The sequence below is a fragment of the Triturus cristatus genome, chromosome 4_1, assembly GCF_964204655.1.
Source record: "Triturus cristatus chromosome 4_1, aTriCri1.1, whole genome shotgun sequence".
NCBI lineage: Eukaryota > Metazoa > Chordata > Amphibia > Caudata > Salamandridae > Triturus > Triturus cristatus.
The window spans coordinates 811,414,162-811,436,470 of NC_140585.1; the positions used below are offsets into that span (position 1 = coordinate 811,414,162).

At 43.8% G+C, this 22,309-nt stretch overlaps 1 protein-coding gene across 21 annotated transcripts in view; it reads right to left on the reverse strand.

Annotated features, from left to right (window-relative positions):
- The window catches only part of GRIP1 (glutamate receptor interacting protein 1), a 1,150,044-nt gene that overhangs the window by 211,431 nt on the left and 916,304 nt on the right, over window positions 1–22,309 (reverse strand). The gene's annotated exons all lie outside the window — the stretch shown is intronic.

Consider the following 22,309-nt stretch of genomic DNA (forward strand, 5'->3'; position numbering starts at 1 on the left):
TTTTAGTGTCGGTGCTTATAGTCATCCGCCAACCCACTGCACAGGACTATCGGCTAACTTCTAACAGGATCTGCTGAGCTGGGAAAAATATAGTGAAAAAGAGTCTGAAAGCACATTTCTGCTTCGACAGCCGGGCAAGGAGCATCCGCTGTCTTCTTCCCTCTGATCTCTTCCTTCTCAGGGATCTTTCCCTAAATCAAACTCCAGCCCTGCTCCAAATGTACCACAGCCACATTGGGTTCTCACAGTGGACATTACACAGTGAGCGACGTGAGTTGAACAGGGAGCCGAGAAGCACACCTACAGACCCACTGGTCCCTCGTCCTCTCCTGCCACCAGCCCTGCACTCATTTCTTGGATTGCACTTAATTTCCCCAGGTCATCTGTTGACAGACGCAGTCTCCAGCCAAAGCACATAAGAGGACTTGAGGAATGCCGCTGGCACACGACACACCGAGAAGAAGCACATCAATGTTGCCTCCGTTCTTCCTGTCATGTTCTGCACCGTCACAACCTCTATAGCTCACTGTGCTCCAGATACGTCTTTCTGTGCCAACTCTTCCTGTCAGGCCATCAATTTATTCAATCTGCCTCTCGCTCAATCGGTTGTCCTCATTACAGAACAGTGCACTTGAATGGCAAAACAAGACCAGAAAATGCCGGGGAATCTTGATATTTTAATGTAGTTTATCTACAGAAACATTACAAAAACATTGCTATCACCGTAGCCCGTCTTGTTCCTAAAATGAAGACCAAAGCATTACCTGGGTCCCCATTTTGCATTCTGGGCCCTTGCTAACATTTGTGAACTGTTGGTAGTGGCTGGCAATGACACTACAGGCCTTTACACCAAGAACTATAGCTGCACGAGGCCTATCCCGCAGTTAAACAGTTTAGGTGGTGAACTGTCAGCTGGAGAAGTCTTCCTTCCTGGATTAATTAGTGCACGAGTATTCCTTGCTAATGAACTGATCTTTACGTCGCCCATGAACATAGATAGCTATATTGTGAAAATGTTTTCCTCTCAACTCAAGCTCATTTTCATCAACATAAAAGTCCCACTCCGCAGGATTATGGAACACTGACGTCGACAGGCTCATTCTACACGCAGCGGCGTAATGCAAAGTGGCGGGTCCAACGCGTTCCGTATCTTAAGGATATTCATCGGCCTGGGGGTAAATGGGGCCCCCGTAGGGCTCCGGGGGGGGGGAGAGGGGGGTTGTGGTCAGGGGCTGCAGGACCCTGCGTTACACTCCGGTCTGAACGTCTCTAGGCGCTTGGGAAAAGTAATGAGTTCTTGCGTCCTAATTTCTAGGGATATATATATATAAAACTTTCTCAGTAAAGTTGAGAAATTGAGAACTTTAATGGTCTTATTCTGTTGAATTAGAAAAAAATGAGGTCACAGCCTTTTAATCTCCCTCTTTGGTGTGCTACATCTCTTCTCTATAATCAGCTTTCTCCCGCCTTCTGTCCCCAGCCGGACGCCCCCCTCCCACGCCAGGGTTGGAACGTTCTGGTAGGACTGTAAATGAGGCCCGGGCACAGTCACTGTCAAGGAGAGATTTCAGTTGCAGTGTTTTGTATGATGATTGGTTTATGATGGATGGACGGAGCGGTTTCATCATGCCCACGGGGAGGTGGTGATCCCTACCAAACACCACCCCCCCCCCCCCCCCCCTTTCCCGCCTTCTCAGGCAGCTCGAAAAATCCTTCGTAAAAGAGACCTTTTTTAAAAAAAAACGCCATCTGATACTAACAGTAATTATCGAATCCTTCTTACGACGAAAGACCAAGGAATACAAGACCTAGCGCGCAGGTCAAGGGGTAGAAAAGTCTCGCGACAACCACAGCTCTGTAGTCAGAGGACCGAGAAACATACTCCTGAAAAGGTGGTGTAAAAGAGCAGAGGCCTCCGGTAAACTGCATTACTCTCCCTTCTCAAAGGCAGTAAGACAGGCCAGACACACTGTTCGCAGGAGGCGTCGGGGGTTAACTCAAAAAGCACATTAGCTGGGCTAATTGCCGACTGTGGCGGTGACCGGCCACGTTGCACGGCGTGCACCACGCGATATAAAATGGAAGCCAGGCAGCTTTTCATGCAAATTTCATGAGGGGTTTTATGAGTCGGGCACTGGTTATTACATTTTATGCAGCACTGCAAGGATGCGCAGCCCGACGGTGGCTTGGAGGTAGTAAAACCGGCGCACACTGACAAAAATGCAATCATAAAATTGGAAGTTCAACCGTAAATTGCTCAGGAACGGCAGGCATGGAGAGCACCTCTGTTCTGATGGCCCGTGTCATGGGCCCTAGTGCCAGCAGGAATAATGGGCCCCTCCGCTGACTCATGCAGGCTCCAAGCGCATTTAAAGATGTTCTTCTATTTTCCAGAAACCACTCCGAACCAGCCACAAGATGAGCCACTTTCTCCAATGTGGACCGCAGAAGGACAGTGATGAGGACACTTGAAGTTCCGAGGATACCCTTGCTTCCCTGGGAAGCCCCCAAGGGCTTTCTAAAAATGTTTTTCCTATTTTATCTTCCCTCCAGGAATCGAAAAGTGAGCAGGGAGAGGAGCTGATGGACGAAGACATGTAAGTTCATGTCTTTTGGCTAACCTGAGCTTTTTCCTGCACAGATAAAAGGTCAAAGAGAGAGCGTGCACAGATGTGGCCAAGCTTGTCACCCATGACTTCCAAGTGCGGGTTTTGTGTGTGAAAGGTGACGATTGTACCTACGTGACCTGAACACTAATGCCAGACAAAAAGATGGAACCCCCTATCTCAGTCACACATAGTAAAAGACAGCCATAATTGGGGTCAGGGGGCACCACACACCCCATGTCCCTGGTGCCACCAGACCTGCTGCCGATTGGCAGCCACAGGCATGGTGATTACTGTGCAATTGTGGTTTGTACTTGAATCTCATGAGAGATAAGTGAAAGGGGAAGTTTGAGCAGAAAAGAGGGGATGAAGAGGAACTGCGGCAAAGGTTGGCAGCAAGGGTGGCGAAGTAACATGGTTGGCTAAGGGGATGCCCAACAACACCGTATAGCTGTCGGTTTTCCAAATAAATTGCATTTTGTGGCATTGACACTCTAAAGGTTACTGTGCTAAGGTATTTAGGCATAGTGAAGAATTATATAATCACGTGGCATTTACAGTGTGAAAGGTAAAGCTGCCCAGCAACACCTGCAGCATCATTTATAAAATATAGCCCAACAAAATACTACATAGCTAACAAAGCGATGTTGGTTAAAAAAGAAAAAAAAAACAGGATTGGCTGAAGGCTTCAGACCTGCCATGAAACTGATTGGCACTTGTTAAACCGAAATTTGCACACTGGTACTCGATTGTGTTGCATGGTGTGATCTTGAAAAACATTTCATCAGGAACAGTGGGTAAATCTAGTGCTTGGAGAAGCACTTAGTCATAATTGCGTTTATGTCTGTACGGTGCGGCTGGTAGGCTCACCAATGAGTGATACAAGCTGAGAAGCTATAAAAATCTGTTCCCACCACCTTTTTTCTGCCTATCACTGATCGGACTCCTATTGCACTGGAGCACTGGAGATCTCTATTTTTTTTATTTATTAATAATCTTAATCAGTCTTCCACAAAATACATGAAGGATACAAAAACGAAATATGCATTTTCAGTATAGAACATGTCTAAAAATTGAATCGTCCTACAAGGCCATCTTGGCGCTAGGAACGTAGCTAAAATGACACCTGAGACAGAAGAAGGGAGCCTCTAACGCAACAAGCAGTTTTCCAACTCCATCCTAAAGAATAGTTGAGACACAATGGCTTTGGTCCCCATAGGAAGAGCATTTCACAGTTGAGGCTTGAGGATGGAACGGGCGCGTCCGTCCACCCTGGATTCCCTGGCTCAAGGAATAGAATAAAGTAATTGTGAATTGGAATGCAGATTTCTCTTCAAGTTATGGAGTTAAAAAGGGGACAAGGGGTAATTTCTTGATGCTGTAGAAGACCATATCCATAAGGCATAGGGCCTTGAAAACTCAATCCCTGCCTCGTAGGAACTCTGCAATGCACTGTCCGACCTCTTTCCCAGCAAAATAGCAACCATTTACAGAAACTACGATCCCCAACTCCCCGACCTCCTCAGCACCGCATCAACCTCCACCACTGACCATCCACTCACTGCATGGGAACAAGTCAGCACACTGAACACAGCCACACTTACGAAGTCCATCCACTGAAGACCATCCACTGAAGACCATCCACTGACCTCTGCTTAACTGTATTTTCGACCTCAGAAGAGACTAAATCAGAAGGTAGCTTACCACCATCCTCAATGCATCTTTAACCACAGCCAACTTTCCCAATGCCTGGTAAGACCCTCTTAAGGAAACCCTCTGCAGACCCCAGCATGCTCTAGAACTACCATCCAATCTCATGGCTCCCGTTCCCCACCAAAGTACTGGAGAAGGACATCAACCTCCAACTCACCAAACACCTTGAGAGAAACAACTTACTGAACCTGTCTCAATCAGGCTTCAGAGCCAACTTTAGCACAGAGACACCTCTGATTGCTGCCACAGATGGCATCTGCACCCTACTCGAAAGAGGAGAATCAGCCTCACTGATCCTGCTCGACCTCTCAGCAGCCTTCGACACAGTCTTCTACCGCACACTTATCAATCGACTATACCAGATTGGAATCGCACACGATGAGCTAAGATGGATGGCATGTCCACATCCCTTCCCTTCAACTCGCAAGCAAAGCACACCATCTGTGCCGTCCCCCCAAGGCTCATTCCTCAGCCCAACCCTCTTCAACGTCTACATAGCTCCACTCGCAGACATTGTCAGATTGTATGACGTCATCATCTCCTATGCTGACGGTACGCAGATCATCCTCTTGCTCTCAGCTGACCCCGCACTGACTAAGACCAACTTCCACAACGGTATGAAGAAACATGCCAGCCTAGATGAGGGACAATTATCTGAAGCTCAACATGAACAAGACTGAAGTTCTGATCTTCGGCAGACACATGGCCCTCTGGAACAACTCATGGTGGCTGTTGGAATTTGAACCCACCCCCATGCTAAAATACCTCGCCCGCAACCTCTGCATCATCTTCAACAGCAAACTCTCCATGAAGCGTCAGTTTAATGCCATCTTCTCAGCCTCCTTCCACACGCTCCACCTGCTCTGCAAAGTTTTCAAGGGGTTCCTAATATACACCAGGAAGACGGTGACACAAGCCCTCATCACCAGCTGAATGGACTACGGCAACGCACTCTATGTAGGCACCACCACTGAACTCATGCAGTGACTCCAGATGATCAAGAATGCAGTCGCCAGTCTCATTCACAACCTGCAACACAAAAAGACGATGGACGGAATGTTGAACATTGTCAAACATTCACCCCCAATCACAGATCTGGGTTTAGTTCATCCTTATTTTGCTCGCCACACCATTCCAGTCTGGACCCATCCATATGCAAATCAGGCTTCACCCTGTTCCTCAAGACCTGGCTCTTCAACTAAGACTGGCAGCAAGTGCCTGAATAACCTCTCGGGGGACAAGCTGTGCTGTACAAGTACGAATTGATTGATTGAACACTATTCTTTGCTTCACATGAAGCCATTTAAGTCCAACATTGTGCTTAAGTGACATGATTGAATTTCCATAGCCTACACGCTGTTCAAAAAGCAAAGTTTTGAATTCTGTGCAGCTAATTCAAGATGGAATCAAGGAGACGAAGGAACAGTAAATTACAAAAATCGATCCTGCAACCGGAGCAGACATAGATTATCTGTACATATGCAAATGAGTTGGAAGGAAAGGAAGTACAATTCTTCTGACTTTAATTGCTTTGATCTGGTGTTTTATTGATGTCAATATAAATACCCAGGGATTTAAACTTGGCCCCAGGCAAATGGATAGTGTCGAAGGAGGAGCACCAAAGCGAATCTTGCCACCTTCCTGTGTTTTTGCCAAGAAATTGAATTTTAGTCATAGCGGCATTAACCTGTAGACATTTGGAAGACATCCAGTGCTGTCCATTGGAGAGAAAGGATGTTAAACTAACTGCTGAGTAGGAAGCTTGTAGTTCAGGCGTATAATAAGCTGAGTGTCATCCACATATGAAGTAACCATACATCCAAAAGATGCGATGAGAGAAATCAGCAGATGTATGTACATGTTAAAAAGTATGGGTTAAAGGGTGGAACCTTCTAGGACACCACAAATTGCTGCCTCTGCAGGGGAGTGGAAGGTAGGAAGTGCAACCAACTACGAACAATGTTTTAGAAAGGATTCTAACCAGGCCAGCGTCGGTCCATTGAGAAGTGATTCCTTAAAGCATTTCAGACTAATTTAGTGGTCCGCAGCATCAAGAACTGCAGATAGGTTGACAAGAAAGGGGGCAGAGTGTCCTTCAAACTTAGCTCGTCAAGGGAAAATACCAGGGCGGTCTCATTACATCTGCTTAGGCGGAATTACAGATGCCACGGGTCCAAATAGTTAACTTATGCATTGTGACACAACACTTATTTAGCCACAACCTGTTTAGTAATCTTACTTGAAGCTGGAAGGAGAGCAACGTGTCAATAACCATCACCCTAGGGCTAAGTTGGTTGTCTTTTTTAACAGTGGCATAACTATCCCTTTATTCCACTCGCTGGGTAGAATCTCAGAGGAAAGACAGAAATTAACATTGTTGGTTAGAGCTGGCACAACCACACCACGGAGGACTAGGCCTGTAGGATAGAGATTGGACACAAGTCATTACGCAAGCTAGATATGATCATCACTAGTGTGTCTTCATTCGGTCTATTCTGAATAAGATGGAATAAAGAGTTATCAACTCATAGCAGAAAAAGGGAAGACTACACAAGAAGGCTGTCATCTGAGAAGATTGCATATTTCTTAATTATTGCATACATCTTTTGGATTTTGGAGGAGAAATGAGTCACAATTTTATCACAAAACTCTTGAGAAAGATGCAATGAGAAGGAACTACAGAGAGGGAGAGTAAAAAGTGTTAACATATTGAATAATCGGAACATCAAGAACGGCTAGAGGAAAGGGGATTCAGCCAGATGATGCCCTTTTGGCAGATCCCTCACTGTTTTCTGATCCTTCTATTGCTCAAACTATTTCACAAACCACTGAGTGGGATAAATTAAGTGAGCAGAAACGGGGACGGATACGCACTATTCTCCACGGCACAATTCTTACAGAATATCTCAGGAACAATATAGCACCCAAAGGGTTACTGGTCACCAATGCCCCCCGAATTTTCCTAGATGATGCACAGTTTAGGAAGGAATGGGCCCAAATTGCCTGGCACTGCACCAGGGATTGGCTGGTGCTGATTATTAAAACAGCACTGAGGCTCTCAGAGGCCATAATGGTGGAAATCCAACTAACGGAAACCCATTTCAAATCGACATTAGTGGGATTTAAGAAACGACTAGAAGAACTGAACAGAGAAATGACTGAATACAAAGACTCTCTCACTCACTCAAAAGCCCAAAAATTCCAGAAAGATCTGTCCAAATGGTCCTATGTGCGAGCATATCCTTACACCAGCCCAGACTATACTCCGCCGACCAAAAATGATTTCGGCACTGATAGTTCAGCTGACGAATCCACTGGTAGTGATTCAAGCAGTGGCAGCTACAAGGCTCGACATCGGGGGAGAGGAAGAAACAGACGACAATACAATAACCAGTCTTGGCTTCCCTACCAACAACCCCCCTTTCAACCACCCCCGTTCCACCCAATGATGGGTTGGAACCCTGGTTTCTTTCCACCTCCACAGTTCCAGCAGAACCAATACCGCCCTCCTTTTTTAGAGAGGGGCAGGAGAGGCAGGGGCCGAAGAAGAGGCTCCACCCAGGTCCATTGGCAGCAAGACGAAGCAGTGGGGGACAACACGAGGAGCAAGACACAACGGGCAGGCCCCAGCAACCAATGAGTCTGATCACTAATTTATCATCCATAACACTTACGTCCGATGAAACTTCAGTCCTGGAGAAGGGGCTAGGTTTCATACCTACAGCCAATTTTGATCGCTTTAAACTAAGATGCGAACTCTCCAACTTTTTCAGAAAACTCAAGCTCAAAAGCTTTTTTGAGAAAACACCTTCGGACAGTACCGACTCTCCGTCAAGTGATACTGGATTTAAGATCAAATCCAATTTTACTCCTCCCCCACACTCTATACCGCCGGAAATCACAGCATTCGAACAGGCGGTTTCTAACGATGTCGAAGCCTTCATTGAACCCGACCGTTTCAAGAACATGACGGCGGGCGAATTTCAAGCGCTTCTCTCTCTGCAGTCAAACACAGACATCGTGATTAAACCGGCAGACAAGGGTGGAGGAGTAGTCATTCAGGATACCACTGCCTACGACAGGGAATGTAGACGTCTCCTTAATGATCCCATTAGTTATAAACCTTTGACTACGGATCCATCTTTGGAACTCCAAGGTATCATTCATGATTTGGTCAATGACGCCGAAACTAATGGCTATATCACCAAACAAGAAGCAACTTTCCTCACTACTAGTGAAGGGAAGATTCCTTATTTCTATACCTTACCAAAAACGCACAAGAACAAGACACCACCTCCTGGTCGACCCATTGTGTCAGGGATTGGCTCATTGCTGGAACCCCTGTCACGTTACTGTGATTTTTTTCTGAAGCCACTGATTCAATCAACAAGCACTTATCTGAAAGACACCAAAAGTCTGTTATCACTACTTCAAGGGATGGTTCTCCCGGAAGATGTATCCTTCCTTGTGACAATGGATATCGAAAGTCTGTACACCTGCATCCCGCAGGATGACACCATCAATGTCGTGAGACGCACCCTTGAGTCCAGTGATTGGAACTACACGACTCCGCGAGAATTCATTGTCAGCTGTGCCACTCTCGCACTAAAGAGGAACTTTTTCGAATATAAGGGTGACCTTTTTCAACAAATCACAGGAACTTCAATGGGCAGCACTTTTGCGCCTTCGGTAGCCGGGTTGTATGTTTTCGACTTCGAAGGAAAATTCATTTTGGATCCCAACAACCCCTTTCAGTCAAACCTCTTCTTTTGGAAAAGGTACATTGACGATGTGCTGATCATTTGGCAGGGCTCTGAGGACTGCCTCAAAGATTTCTTTGGATGGATAAATACTTGCGATCCCCATCTCAGATTCACCCACACACATGACAAGGACGAGATGATCTTCCTTGATGTGGTAATCACTAGAACAGGTGATACCCTCCAAACCAGGACTCACCATAAACCGACGGCAAAGAATAATCTGTTACATTTTTCCAGTTACCACCCTCGCCCTCTGAGGGAAAACCTCCCCTTTGGGCAATTTTTGCGTCTCCGTCGGAACTGTAGCGAAGTGTCTACATACAAGAAACAAGCACAAGAGCTTACATCGAAATTGAAATCTCGGGGTTACCCTGATAGAATCCTTTCCAGGAGCAACAAGCGGGCCCGGAATCAGAATCGAGACGCTCTACTAGAAGACCATGTGAGAGATGATCAGGATTCCATACCTCTCACTTGTGTAACGACTTTCAATGCAGCATCAAACGCAGTCAGTAAGTCCATTAAAAAGCACTGGAATATCCTGACGAGCAACAAGCACAACTGGGATAAACCTTTATTCTCTTACAAAAGAGCAAGGAGTTTAAAGGATGCCTTGGTCCACACTCGCCCGAAGATATCAGACAAAGATCAAAACCAGTCTATTACTGGTGCGTGGGGCCTTCCTCCTATTGTTGGTCACTACCCTTGCGGCTCATGTAGCGTCTGCCACCTGACTTCCCCCTCGAAATACCTTGAACTTGAACCAGGGAGACAATGGGTGCAGAGAACGCACACAAACTGTAACTCTACAGACGTTGTTTACCTCATCACTTGTCCATGCGGACTAAGATACGTCGGGATTACAGGGAGGAAAATTAAACAGCGCATATGCGAACATCGCAGTACCATTCGCTGTCGAAAACTAAGCACGAAATTGACAGAACATTTCCTTTTGGCCAATCATACCACGAACGATATGACTTGGTCAATCATTGAAAAATTGAAACCAGGACAAAAGACCCAGCAACTACTCTTTGAAAAAGAGCAAAGGTGGGTCTATCGCCTTTCGACTCACCTCACAGGTCTTAATGATAACATCCCGTGGAACTCCGTCTTGAAGAATTGAAATATGGGTTGCTTTCCACCATTAGGACAAACACCTTGATGGCCTCTTTGTAGCACTGCCTAGGATTCCTTTAGACCCCCTATGTTCTCATCGGAACTGACCAATGCAGTGGGTCACCATCAGACACTAAACGCAAAGCGCCTCTCTTTAATGTCCTCATTAAACCAGTAATCACTTAGGGAACCCTCCCGTAAAGTGTAAAGGAAAAATTTTTTTCTTTGAAAAGTTTTCAGATATCACGTGGCACTTTAAAGTAGTCAACAATCACCGGCCATTTCCAAACATAAGTAAACATGACGAAATATTGTCGCCATTATTTGTCATGCTCGCTGAAAAAACTAACATATCTTACTTCAGCCCACCACTTTCTAAACTACCAATCCCAATGGGACTAGGTCTGGGGGCTCGGCCGCCAACACACGCCCCTGTTGATGATGTCACGCGTTCACGGACGCTGTTGCTATCACGTGACACGCATTTCCGCATCACGTGAAAGGTTTGCATCTGTATTTATTCCGGCTCTCACTCCATACTCACCAAGATCCGGGCCGAGCAGGACCGATCCAGGTACCTTGCGGGAGTGTGCGAGCATGGAAGTAAGTAGTTTCCCTTTACCATCGCGTCCCTCTGGTCCCAGTGAGTTTCTTTTACGAGTACCCAGACCAACAAGGTTCTCTTATTTATCTACTCCCATAGATACTATAGCTCACTACCCCCCTCTCGGACCCATGACGCAACAAATACTGGTTTACTGAGTAAGAATTCAGCCCCCTTTTTTTCCATGTTGTTGTTGTTTTTAGTACCAAATTGATAGTCATGCACTGGAGCAACAGCGCCTGGCAAACACCATGTGTGCTCATTTCAGCATGTACTCCACTGGCACGAGTCCGCTATATATGTATATATGTGTGTATATATATTTTTAAAGGCAAACACTACGGCTAATATAGCCCACGCCGACAGCACATCGCTGGCCGGCTAGTCAATACATTGTTATTTTGACTTCACTGACACAATTTGTGCGCAGGACCACTACGAAAACACGTTGATAAAAGTACAGGTCCCACAGCTCACACAGAGCACCACTCTCTTTTTTTGTGTGGGAGTCTTGATAACCACTTAACGTTATTTGACACCCACTCCCCCTTCACAGCATGGGCCAACCAATTGTGTTCACCTGAATCACGTAAAGCATAAGATATTCAAGTGACACAATGTGTCTATATGTATAAGTCTTTATGTGTGTTATGTCTGTTTTTTCCTTTTACAGGCGTTACTAGCCCCTTAATTACAGGATGGCTCATGCGGTAAAACAGTGAGTCCTACCGCTCTAACACACCATTGGTTTGGGTGCACCTTAGCGTGTGCATACCGCCGTGGTGTTCCCTATGGTCCTGATGAATGCTTAGCCGACTGGGCTCATTAAGCAGAAACATGTTGACCTTCCCCCATTTGGATAAGCCTTGTCCCACCTAATTGGCCGGCTTCTGTCCAACCCACTTGTTTTTAGTTCGGTATTTGGTTTGCCAAAATTAAATTGGTTATTGGTTAAAACCACTCACCTTTTAAATTTTTCACTCCCCTTTCCATCAAAAACCAGCTCCGCTGTAGTTCAGGCGTTGTAGCACACCAGAGAGGCATTCGGCCTCTCTGGTGGAACCCGATGATGAAGCATGTCACCAACCAGGTTGGTGAGTGAGGGTTCTCTTAAAAACACAACTTTTTGCTCACGCTGTTACTTCTAGTTTGCTCCTTACTTTGTTCACTCTTTTGTTGTTGACGTATCATTAACCATGGGGGATCAAGAGTGACTGTCCCTCACCCTCTCGTTGTTATTGTGACAACACTTATTTAGCCACAACCTGTTTAGTAATCTTACTTGAAGCTGGAAGGAGAGCAACGTGTCAATAACCATCACCCTAGGGCTAAGTTGGTTGTCTTTTTTAACAGTGGCATAACTATCCCTTTATTCCACTCGCTGGGTAGAATCTCAGAGGAAAGACAGAAATTAACATTGTTGGTTAGAGCTGGCACAACCACACCACGGAGGACTAGGCCTGTAGGATAGAGATTGGACACAAGTCATTACGCAAGCTAGATATGATCATCACTAGTGTGTCTTCATTCGGTCTATTCTGAATAAGATGGAATAAAGAGTTATCAACTCATAGCAGAAAAAGGGAAGACTACACAAGAAGGCTGTCATCTGAGAAGATTGCATATTTCTTAATTATTGCATACATCTTTTGGATTTTGGAGGAGAAATGAGTCACAATTTTATCACAAAACTCTTGAGAAAGATGCAATGAGAAGGAACTACAGAGAGGGAGAGTAAAAAGTGTTAACATATTGAATAATCGGAACATCAAGAACGGCTAGAGGAAAGGGGATTCAGCCAGAAGGACTTCTCTATTATAAGTTTTCAGTTATTGTTTGTAGCAAGACAGAGCCTTACGGTCATTTGAGGAATGCCATTTCTGTTCAGTCTTTCTAAGACAACGACACCTGCTCATATTGGGCACTTTTTGCGGTGCAATTTTAAAGAGCTTTTTTGGGGGGTTCCTTTTCCAGGGCATCTGTCTTGTTAAAATATTCTAAGGCAGGTGAAATGGAAATTAAGTAAGAAAAGGGCCTAGTGGCAGCCTCAATGATCTTATTGGATATGGTAGATTATATTTTGTTTTCCACACCCCACAAAGTATGATTGTGGTAGCTTATGGTATGTCCAGGTGAGGAAAGAAAGGTTAAGGAATTGAACTGAACACAAATCTGATCCAAAGCATGCCACTTATTAAGCGCAGAATGATCTGGGCTAAACCATAAGAATGCATTAGATCAAACAATTGTTGCACCCTTGAATCATGTATCTTGTCAATATGAATGCTAAAATCACCAAGTATAATTATGTTTTGATGGTGAAGGCAAATCTAGTCTATTAGGTCAGAAAGTTCAGTCAAAGACTTTAAATCTTGATTGATTGGATGGTAAATCCGAAAAATTTGAAAGGTTGATTAAAGGAATGTGTGTCATCTAGACTAAAGTGCTTTAAAGTTCTCCCCACTTATCAATTGACAATGGAGCAGTTTAAAAATTCCTGAGAGACAAGGGCAAGACTACCTTTATGAGAAGTTCCATCAATGTGCAGGACTTTGTAGTCTCAAGATATGTCCATTATTAAGGGCTTGTATGTTGACCAGTACAACACTAAGATATAGTGGATTAGGTTCCTTCACCCTACTCATAACACTGACATCTGGAGCAAAACTATAAGCTCAACCAAGTGCAGAATCAACAGTGAGGGGATATCTTCTAAGGCCTGCTGCAGTGATGGACTGTGGAGAGGGAGGCTAGGCACCTAAGCAGCAAGCTCTACAAGCCAATTGCAACAGTAACATCGCTTTCTCTGAATGACCAGCGAAGTGTTACTTAAAAAAAGGATAATCTTCCATAAATAAAAAGATTACGAAAAAGAAGAATACAATGTATTATGAAGTATGGAAAAGAGTACTAAAATGTATTAAAATAATTAAACGATTGCTAAAAGACCTTCCCAAATGAATTCCTTAAATAATTTGTCTTATACATTTACGACGCAGCAACCTTAAATATTCTCATAGAAGTAAAACATGCGCTAAATCCTGGACATCTTTTCTGCAAAGATTGCAAAGCTCTTCTTACTTGGCTCTTGCTCTGTTTTTGAGATGCGTGCCCCTATCGGTAATCCACCCAGACTCCATTTAAAAAATATTTATCTAACTGTTGGATCACAAATAATATACAAATATTTTTCATACATCAAATGTCCAAAAAGCTAAATCTAGGAACATTCACACAATGACGACTGTACAAAGAAAACTGTATTTCTGTAAAAAAAAATCTGATTTAATTTCTTATTCGATATCAGTTTGGTGGACAAAGCTAGTATTGTTTCTTTAGATGACCTAATTTTTTCAAAGAAGGCGCAAGGATTTTTTTATACTGAAAGCAAATATACAAAGCCTGTTCCAGATCAAGCCAAATGTAATTATGCACGAAACTACAGAAAGGTGGTATCAAATATATCAAAATCTGGAAACATGCTTTTGCACAAATCCTTACTAAAACCAGTCCCAAATGTAAAGCTGAATTTTCACACTACCAGACATAAAACAGGAAAAGGGCAGCAGGGTTTGTTACAACTGCACTACCCAGTCTGGTCACTAATATTTTCAAGCACATGTATTGCCCACCTCAAATTGCCAGCTGCCACATGGCCATAGATAAATACAAAATACTGAAAGGTTGATGAGAGGCAATACTGATAAATACAGTAATGAGTCAATGAGCAATAAGAGTTCTTTTGCAGGTTCTGTTTGTTGTGCGTTGTATATTTCATATATCTTTTATACATACATTTAAGCACAACCAACGCGTTCCACCCTTGAAAGGGAATCTTCAAGGCTGTAAGTACATACAATGTAGTTCGTTTTAAAACACTGGTAATTCATCTTATCAGGATATACAAAACAGTTACACTGATAAAATTGACCAAGATGGAAAGGAAATCGTACTGTGTGTTCTTCTTGTTTATACGAGAGTGAGCATCTGACAAACTCTTTGAGTTTGCGTCTTTTAAGAGTATTGCGCTATTGCTTATGCAGGCTAGCGTAACTTGTGCATTTCATTTTGTTCTCTGGGTGCATCTAGGATAATGTATATGGCTACTTACTTGTAATTAACACCTACATTTTTCACTTATCCTTGGGTATTTTTCGATATGCCCCCTCCCCTTCTACTGCGATCAGGCCTTATTTGGTCTAAGAACTTTCTGTATACCAGTTTGGTGGCGGTTAGAGATTCCACCCCGTTTACCACACGTTACAGGGAACACTATTTACAGACGTTTCAAAACGCCAGAGGCTAACAGGACTACTGAGGTTATTGCGAACATGCTTAGGTATGACGATGCCCGATTCTCTGGTCATCACTGGGCGCTGTTAGGACTACCGCCTCCCATTCACCTTACCGGGACTTTTAATTATTTTTAATCTTTAAATTCAATCCCTAATCTAACACTAGCCTTGATAGCCTATATTACCTCGCCATGGATCACCGCTCTCCTACAACTGTGGCGTGTGGAGACACCACTTTTGCCTATTTTTCAAGAATTAGTCATAGGTATTGTCACCATGTCAATGCTTTGTTGCTCAAACCACGCAGAGGTTAATTGACGTCTCTCTATACTTAGGCTTTTGAAATTCTGGCAGTGGCACAATATCGGACTGAGCAAGGGACGTTTTTGACACAGCTCTTTACTGGCGTTTCGTAATTTGGACACACGAACCTTGACTAATCTAATAAAAAAATGTAGTAAGCTGTTGGCGCCGAACATTCATAAATTTCCTAGAACACACTTGGGATACACTGTTATTTGGCAGTCATCACACTCTTTTAAAAAAAAATCTATTTGCAAAACTGTCTTTGGGATAGAGCACACTCTCTCAGTTCAACTCGGCTCTTGGCATGAGTTCACCATCACTATCATGACTCTCCACAACTGGTTCTTCTTTCTCTTTTGACTTCTTTCCTAAAGACCATCTGGGCCAATTTTAACAGTTTAACTGTTTTGTAAATCCTGATAAGATTAATTACCAGTGTCTTAAAACAAACTCCATTGTATGTACTTACAGCCCTGAAGAAGCCCTTTCAAGGGTGAAACCCGTTGGCTGTACCTAAATGTATGTCTAAAGGATATATGAAATAAAGAATCTACAACGCACAACTAACAAAACCTGCAAAAGAACTCTTATTGCTCATTGACTCATTACTGTATTTATCTGTAGTGCCTCTCATCAACCTTTCAGTATAGACAGATATATTTTGATATGGACTTTTTATGTAATTTAATTGATTTGAATGTAAATGCTCTAACGCTTATATCAAAGGTGCAGGAATTTTGTCTTAATATACTGTCTTTAATGCCACAATATTTTGTTTGTCCTCTGGGAAAAAAGGAGAGCAGTCATTTTCCTATTGCCAAAGTTCTTTATATATGTTTTCCAACATGTGTTTTCCACATTAAGCTGGAACCAAAATGAACAAATAACAATGTGTTTATAATTTCAAGTGACTGGCTACCAATTACCCACTTAACATTTATTGTTCACTTTTCTTTCTCTGAAAAATACTAACACTTTGCTCTTTTGAAGTATTATTATGAGTTCAGCAGATTTTGAAGCGGGGTACTTACTAGAGGGCTGGAATTCCTAATTCCGGCACATATCATTGCCCCAAAATCCCAAAAAATCATGATTAAGAGTTTGCTCCTCAGAATGGGTAAAATGCACAGACCCGGATATACCAGGTTCTTTTCCATGGGATTTTTCCTCGATTCCGGGAACAAAATGCTGACATTTTCCACCTGATTAAAAGAGGTGAAAAGTGTCAGAAAAAGAACTGGCGGGGATTACTCGGCTGGGCTGTACGGATAGGGGATCAGGGTTGTGGCAGTATGAGGGAGCATTATCTTCTCTCAATGTGGTGCTGCAAGGGTCGGGCTGCTGCTCTCCATCCCCTGCACCTGTCCCTGAAGCACTTCCTCAGGGTCAGGATTTAAACCTAATGAAACTGAGCCTGGTATCGCCGGGCCCAGAATTACAAGACCCAGCGATGCAGACTACTCCTAATGGCCCAAAGCGGGATCCCACCTGGAGTTACCACTCCGCATGGGATACTGAAACTTGCAATGGGGGCCTCGGAGTTGTGAGAAGCTGACATGTTTAGTGATTATGCTGAATTATCCTTGCCACACTGAGCACCAGGGGGTGTACCACACAGAAGGCATGATATGTTTTTATTTGCAAGAAGTAATTATACTTGATAGGATGCATGAGTGCAATATGAGGGAAAACAGATAGGTGGAGGCAGTGAAAGATGTGTTACAAGCAGTACACAGCTCACACTGATTGCCTTGGATGGCAATTATAGAAGAAATGTTATTTGCATATTAGGAGGGAGAGGATGTGGTGCAGCGGCCAGAGCTGCCGTCTCAGGAGCTGGGGATCCAGATTTGAGTCTCGGCATTGGTGCAGCACCCTGTGATTCTGGGCCACTCACTTACTCTCCATGAGCCCATGGACAGCACCTGGATACCCTCGTGGGTGATAAGTCGCTCTATATAAATTTACAACCTATACCTATATATATTATTCAGCACTGATCTATGCATGCTAGATGCAATGGCTCTAAAGTGGATTCAGAGAGTGAGTGGATGTGTGGTAAGGAAGAGGATGACTTGCATGGTGGTGTGAAAAAGTCTCAAAAATGGACTTGTGCTAAGTTGTGAAAGTTTGTGAGGAAGATTGAGTGTACACAATCCATATTCGTGGCCAAGGAACTTCCTGATTACAAACTGGCACATCTTGTTAGCAAAGACAACAAAGGTTAAATTTTTTTGAAGGATGACAAAAGGAGAAGTAGGAAAAAGTGACCCCTTAATAGTCATTAAACAGTCACAGAAATAGAAAATAACAGTGAAGCGGAAAAGTAGGTATATAAGGTTTGGAGTGGTGGTATTCCGATTTCATAGACTGAGGATTTTAATGCCGGGGAGATACTACATTTACAAGCAGCAACAGGTTCCACAGTCTGGTGGAAGAAATCACGGACATGACTTTTGTATCAGTTTTTCAAAAAAAATGGTGGATGTACTATCTATTTCTAACCATGCACTAAATTAACTTTATTTCACATGGACTGCAGGGGGGATAGAGTTACTGTGATCTTGAGAGCAATATCGTGTGATGGAATGAATCTGGACTGGGTTTGAGAAGTGATGACTTTGGCAGCCGGAGCATGCTACCTATATGTTAAAGATGCTCATTGCCACTGTGGGTTTTATTTATAATAAACTTAGTCGAAAGTTTGAGGCCTACTATGCAATTTTTAAAAATGCATCTATGGTTTTATACAACTGTCGTGCCACAGACAGTATATCATATATATTAAATATGAGCAATATCCAGTGTGTAGTTATAGTTAGGACAGAGTTTCCATTGAGAAGCTGCTCCTCATTTTGTTAATACCATTGGCTCAATGTGATAAGTCTGCACAAAACTCTCCCAACAATAGTTATTCTGGTTTATGTTCAGCATGGCAAGTTCCATCCAGACTTGTGAAGAAGAGGACATGGAAATAAAGAGGCCTGGGGTTAAAAAAAATGGTATTTCCCATTAGATCTCCCACAGGAATCTTTGCTCTGCACAATGAATAAAAATACATTACATTTGGCATTACACTTGAGCTTGACTCAAAGAAGTGCTTTTGCTTGTTTTGGTGTAAACCCATTCAATAGTTTTTCAGATAGTTTTAGCATTATAAAATGTTTGGGGTGTGCTTGGACTGGATAAAAGTTAGCAAAAGCTTAACCATTAGTCAGCAGACAGTTCTCAAACATGCCTTTTCAGACCATCCATGGACCTAAATGTAATCCCCGCTCCACTGGATGAGGGATTTGTTTTGCTGTTGCAATTGCCATTACAGGATGGTGGGATCACTCCTGAAAAAAACTGAGAAGAGCGAGAATGCGAGAGCATCACCTGACCCAGAGGAACATGTTGGGGAGTCCGAAATGAAAGCTCCCATTTGCTTGAAAAACTTTTACATAACTTGTGCTGTCGGTTTACGGACACTGAGCCAGGGTTTGTGAACCTCTGAGCAAACTCCGAGGTACATAAATCTTGGGTCATGAACCTTGGACCCTTGCCTCATTATTTAAAATGTCATCAGTTGTTGTGTGTGTATATATATTCACTGCAAAAAAAACAAAGGTTACAGGTACGTTGCAGTTCGGCTCAGATTTTGCTCGTACAAAACCATAGAAATTCAGCAGTTTTAGTTACCCAAACTAACTAGAACTTAAGCCCCCGCAATGCACTGCTTATGACCTCACACATTACATCAATCATGAAATGGTGAGTAACAGCACTGATGACCTCGCTAATGACATCATCCAGTCTGTGAAACTGTTTTGTAAACGTTTCTGAGACTTAAATATAAATAGTGATCTACTGTATAAGTTAAATTACTATTTTTTTAAATACTATTAAGGAGTGATACAATTTCTAAGATACGTCATCTGAGTGGCTGTGTGACTGGCTGTATCTGTGTGTGAATGGGTATCTGATTGGCTGTATGAGTGGGTTTGTGAGTTGCTGTATGGGCGAATAAGTGGGTGCGTGAGGATAAGTATGGGTGAGTGACTGGCTGTGTGAGTAGTTGTATTGGTGAGTGAGTGGGTGTGTGAGTGACTGGATGGGTAGGTGTGTGCCTGTGTCAGAGGCAGTATGGATGAATGAGTGGCTGTGTGAGTGGCTCCATCGGTGAGTGACTGAGTGTGTAAATGGGTATATGGGTGAGTGAGTGGCTGTTTGTGCGGTACATCAACTGACACACCCACTCACCTATCCATACACCCACTCAGTCAGTGTCTGTGTAAGTGGCTGAATGAGTGGGTGTGTGAGTGGGTGTATGGATGTGTGAATGGGTATGTAAGTGGTTGTGTGGGTGAGCGAATGGGTGTGTGAGTGGTTGTATGGGTGAGCGAGTGCCTGTGTGAGTGGCTGTATGGATGATTGAGTAGGTGTGTAAGTGACTGTGTGGGTGTGTGTGTTAGTTGTATGGGTGAGTGAATGGCTATGTTGAGAGGCTGGATCGGTGAGTAACAGGCTGTGTGAGTGGCTGTTTGGCTGAATAAGTGGGTTTGTGAGTAGCTGTAAGGGTGAGTGTGTGACTGTGTGAGTTGTATCGGTGAGTGAGTGGTTGTGTGAGTAGCTGTATGTGTGAGTGGCTGTATGGGTATGTGAATGGGTATGTGAGTGGTTGGTGGGTGTATAACAGGTTGTATGGGGATTTGAGAGAGTGTGTTAGTGGGTCTGTGGATGATGTCATCAGTGATGTCATATGAGATGTCATCAGTGATGCCACTGACCAGGTCATAAGCGATGTATTATGTGAGGTCATAAGCAGTGCATTTCGGGGCATAAGTTATAATTAACTCAGGTAACTATAACTGCTGAATTTCTATGGTTTTGTATGAATTAAATCTGAGCCTAACCATAACGTCCCTGTAACCTTTAGTTTTTTCTGTGAATTTCTAAGTTTCTTAAAATTCTATTTCCAAACTATAACATTCCTTTGTTTTGTTTTTGTGAATTTTGAAGGTTTTTTAATTGTATTTCTAAACTGTAATCTTTCAGAGTGGGTATGTGAATAGCTGTATAGGTCGGACAGTGGGTGTGTGAGAGGCTGTAGGAGTCTGTGTCTGAGTTTGTGAGTGGGTATTTGGATGTGTGAGTGGGTGAGTGAGTTGCTGTGCGGGTGTATGAGTGGATTTGTGAATGGCTGTATGCGTTTTTGAGTGAGTCTGTGAATGGCTGCATGTGTCTGTGAGTAGGTGTGTGAGTAGCTGTGTGGGTGTGTGAGTGGGTTTGTGAGTGGCTGTGTGAGTCTGTGAGTGGGTGTATGAGTGGCTGAATGGGTCTGTGAGTGGCTGCATGGGTTGTACAGAGGGTGGGGAAAGGGTGCAGGGCCTCCAACGAGCTATTAGCAATCCAGTTTTGTGGGATTTACTGGTGATAACAGGAGGGGTTCCCGGCCCCCAAGGGCCCTCAGCATCCAAGGGGACTTCATCCCCTGAGTAGTGCGCCAGGAGGTGCGTTTGCAGAGTAGTGAACAAAGAAGGTGGGGCCTCCGACAAGATTTCAGCAATCCCACTGTGTGGGACTTACTGGTGGTAACAGGAAGTGTTCTTTGCCCCATGAACATTAAGAAACCAAGGGGACTTCATGCCCCAACGAGTAGTGCACCAGGAGGCATTTGTAGAGTAGTGGTGAAAGGGGGTGGGGCCTCCAACGAGCTCTCAGCAATCCCACTGTGTGAGACCTACTGGTGGTAACAGGAGGTTCTTGGCCCCGAAGGACCCTCAGCATCCAAGGGGATTTCATCCCCCAACGAGTATTAATACCAGTTGCAGGAGGAGTAGGTGTCAAAGCCCCCCGTGGTCCCGCTTTACAGTGGGCAGGGAAACAGATGAAAAGCTCCCAGCTGGAGCTAACATTTTTCCTGCTTCCGTCAACTGGGAGTGGACTTACTGTTTGCTCTTGCTTGGCAGGAGCGGTCATCACTCCAGCCAAGTGACAGCAAACAACTATATCCCGGGGGTGGGCACCCCTGGACATAGAGACCTGGCCCTTAAGAGCTGTGCCCACCTCCCTATTTTAAAGCATGCCCTGTGACCTGGCCCACCCTGGCGCTTAAATAAAAAGAAGTGTGGAGATCGCGCTTGTTTTAAAAACAACGTTTTGCACATAATTTGCAAATATTCATGATTATGTAGCAAACCCCCAAAAAATGCTTTTAGGCCATGGAGGGGTCGTTGGGGAACCCCAACACCAGGGCTAGGGAGGTCAGGGTATTCCTACCCTGCACCCTTTTCTTCATTTTTTAAACTTTTTTGTGACTTGGCTGAGTCCGAGTCCCAAAATGGCTGCCAACATTTCCTGGCTTGAAAAAACGCAAGAGTGGGGTATAGGAGTGCCCGGGAATCCTAAATGCGAGAGAAGACCCTTGGACTTAGGCAAGGTTTACCAGAATGTAAAGCAATACCTATGGATAGCGTAACATTGTATCAATATATAGTGTAACATTGTATCAATACATGTTGCATAACGGCAAACAAAATGCACGTGAATTATGTGTTCATGTAATTTTATTATTTCTGCAGCACAATAGTCTATCCAAATAACATTCAAAACAAAAGGCGGGCACCAGGTGCAAAGCTCGCAGCAAGAAGTCAGTAAAAATGCAGAATAATTTGATAAAAAAACCATGTATGAAGGGATCTAAGATCATTGGATAAAACACTCCCATGTTGGCCCACAGCAAGTCAACGTACCAATCCCCTGAAGTAAGACAACTGGATACAGGTTCTTTTAGTTAGCCCCAATAAAATGGGAGCTAAGAATGAGCTGCCAAAACCATATGACGTAAGCTTACACATCACAAAGAGCAAACATAAAGCAGGGTACAATTTTCTAACACAAGACTCCACAGCATGATTCAGT